General features: G+C 51.0%; 1 non-coding gene across 1 annotated transcript; it reads right to left on the bottom strand.

The window, feature by feature from the left end:
• Positions 1 to 2,660: 2,660 nt before the first annotated feature.
• On the bottom strand, positions 2,661 to 2,742 carry TRNAS-AGA. The gene has a single exon. It is a non-coding gene; the product is annotated as a tRNA-Ser (tRNA).
• Between the last annotated feature and the right edge of the window lie 291 nt (positions 2,743 to 3,033).

Genomic DNA, 3,033 nt, shown 5'->3' with positions numbered 1-3,033 from the left:
AGCATCACAAGGTGGTTGGAAAGCAGGTGGGGCCTCCAACCGTTCCCACTCAATGGGCTCCTTTTGGTGGTGGGGCAGGAGACATTTCCCCCAAGAGGCTTTTTCCCAGCTGCTGAGAAGCACAGAAGTACCCGGTGTTTGCTCTTGCGGTGAAAGGGGTTAATACATTTAGGCAGCCTGGCTAGCTCAGCTGGCAGCACCTCTGGCTCTTACTCTGAAGGTTGAAGTTACAATTCCCTGTTTGGGTGCTTGGGGATCCTCTTCAACAATACAACACACAGTCTGCTTAAGCCCCCACCCAATAACCTGGGGAAACTAACCCTGGCCACTGGGTGCCTCTAAGAGGCGATACTTTCCCCACTCACAACCACTGAGTGTAGAAAAGAAACTTTAAGAAAAAGGAGGAAAATCACCTTGTATTAACTTGGGAAAACACCACAATCATAACACAACACTATGAGCAAAACACCCCCCCCCCACAGTGCGCTGGGCAGTGGCCTTTTGCCTCGGGCTCCTAAATCCAGACCCCAGAAGCTCTGTGGATGTGCCCCTCCCTTCACTGCACCTCACCCACAGCTGCTGTCCTGGGTCAGTGAAAACCCAGAGTTCACCTCTCACCTCCCGGGGGGAAAGCCCCTTTCTCCCTCCGCTGTCTGGCCACATTGCCGGCCACTTGCCGTTCCACCCTGTCACCGCTCTGCTGGCCACCCTCTGCTCTGGGACGTCTTGTGGTCCCACCAGGAGCGGAACAGGCTCCCTAAAAGTAGCGGCCACCAGAGCCCAAACAGTAGCCCCACCCCTTCCACTCGAGGCCACGCCCCAGCCCCACCCCGTATTCCCAAGGACCCAGTCTTACGCTGCCTCTTCCCCCAGGACCCCGCCTCCCGCTCCCTGCTCTCCGTGCCCGCCCCCCCTCACACGCCCGTATGGTCATTAGAAAGTGGCAAGGCAGAGCCAGCCCATTTTTAAAAGTCCTGGGGTGTTGTTCCCCCCTGTTCCGGCCCCCCTGGGGCCCTGCACTTCACACAGCTCTCCCTGATTTCAGCTGTTAGTGAGGGAGCCTCACTGCGAGCGCAGACTGGGCAGTTTCTTGCATGAGAGACACTGTCCCAAAGCAGGACTAGTGCTTAGAGCTGCTTATCAGTGATTTCAGCTCTGTTGGTCTGCAGCAAGACTCTCCATTGAGTCTTAACCAGCTCTGTTATTACACAGGAAGAACAAAAGGGTGAAATGGGGCCTGGAACCATTAAGAAGAATCCACCCCACCGAGTACAACACTTGTTGCTACCTGCTCTTAACCCCTGCTCTCAGCTGCACTGTGAAGTCTTTGGGATCACTCCTTGCCTGTATCAACCTAGGGGTCTCGGAAAACCATAATTAAAAGGTGCTCCAGTGGCGCAATTGGTTAGTGCACAGTACTTATACAGCAGTGCTGAGAGGAGCTATGCTAAGGTTGTGAGTTCAAACCTCACATGGATCACTGGTTTTCATTAACCAAATGGCATCACCCCCTTATTTGCCCCCGTGGAATGTAGAATTCCAGCCCTGGGGACACTGAGGCAGGGGAGCAGTCAAAAATGCCCCCTTCACTTATTACCTCCTCTCCAGAGTGCAGGTCAGAATCTACAATTCTTTCTCCACCGCCCCCCCCACCCCAGCGCCTGGGCAAGGATCCCACAAGCAGAGCCTGGAGTCCTGCCCCTGGCGTCTGTACTATTGACAAAGACTAAGTGACAGGGACAAAACACTCAAATCCCACCTGGTGCGGGGAGCCAGGTTTGCTCTTCAAATTCTGTCGTTGGTACATTTCCAGGCCTGGGAATGTCCCACAACAGCATTGAATGGGAACAAACCCCTAACCTATGTCTGTGTTACTGAAGTTCTCAACTCGTGGCTTAAAGCCCTCAAGGTGCAGGGAATTCTTCAGCAAGTGACCCAAGCCCCATGCTGCAGAGGAAGGTGAATGTCCGAGAACAATTCTAGGGGAAGGTGAATGCAGAGCAATGACACTGGAGATGCCCAGACCTCCAATTAATAATGGGAAGATCATTTGCGAAATTAGTCATCACTGACAAGATTTGTCTCTGTTCCTATTTCACGCGATGGAGTTAGTTAGAGGAATCAGGACAGATTTTTACTATATTAATTAAACACTTAGTTTTATTTAACCAAGCCAAAAACTTAGTGTCACTTATTTTTTCTCTGTCCTAGCAAGAATGAATTGAATTTCGTGACTTTTGGAAAGTGCAGCGAGATTAAATGTGGGGAATTCAGTCTGTGTGTTTGTGAGCTGATGTTTTCCTCTCACAGGTCAGTGCCTGCATTGAAATACCAAGAGGGATCTAAGGGCTGGTGTACACTGGGTACTTCACTGGCAGAGCGACGTCTCTCAGGGTGCGAATCCCCCCTCCCCCCAAACCCATAGAATTAAGGTGACCTAAGCCCGGATTAGATAGTGCTAACTAAAAGGAAGAATTGTTCTGTCAATGCAGCTATTACAGGGATGGGAAAACCCCTCCAGTCACTGTCTACTCCAAAGTGCTATAGCAGTGCCACAGCAGCATTTTAAGTGTAGACAGAGTAAAAGTAGATCTGGCTGCAGTTTGCACTCTGGATGCTCAGGCACTAAGACTACAGTAATAATAATAGTGCAGTGCTTGTGTAGTTGGCAGGATTTGAACCTGCACGGGGAGACCCCAATGGATTTCTAGTCCATCACCTTAACCACTCGGTCACAACTACTTGACATACACCCATTTCCCTACATGATGATTCTGTTCTCACTGAATTGTCACTTCAAATTGTTTGCTCAGACCAGCTTCCCCAGCACACTCACGGCTGCGCATAAGTGTAAGTGTGTCCTGGGCTGAACAGCGAGAATTCCTGCCCATTTCCCTTCCGGCTGGAGCAGGATGAGAGTGTGTTTGTGTGAACGACATTGCTGTGGATTGCTGTTCATTCCCCACTCTGACAATTCAGACAGTCCCTTTCCCATTCAAATCTCCAGCACATCGTTCCAATAGCAGGGGGCAG

Source organism: Mauremys reevesii, linkage group 17 (assembly GCF_016161935.1).
Source record: "Mauremys reevesii isolate NIE-2019 linkage group 17, ASM1616193v1, whole genome shotgun sequence".
NCBI lineage: Eukaryota > Metazoa > Chordata > Testudines > Geoemydidae > Mauremys > Mauremys reevesii.
This window is presented reverse-complemented; position numbering and strand designations above follow the sequence as displayed.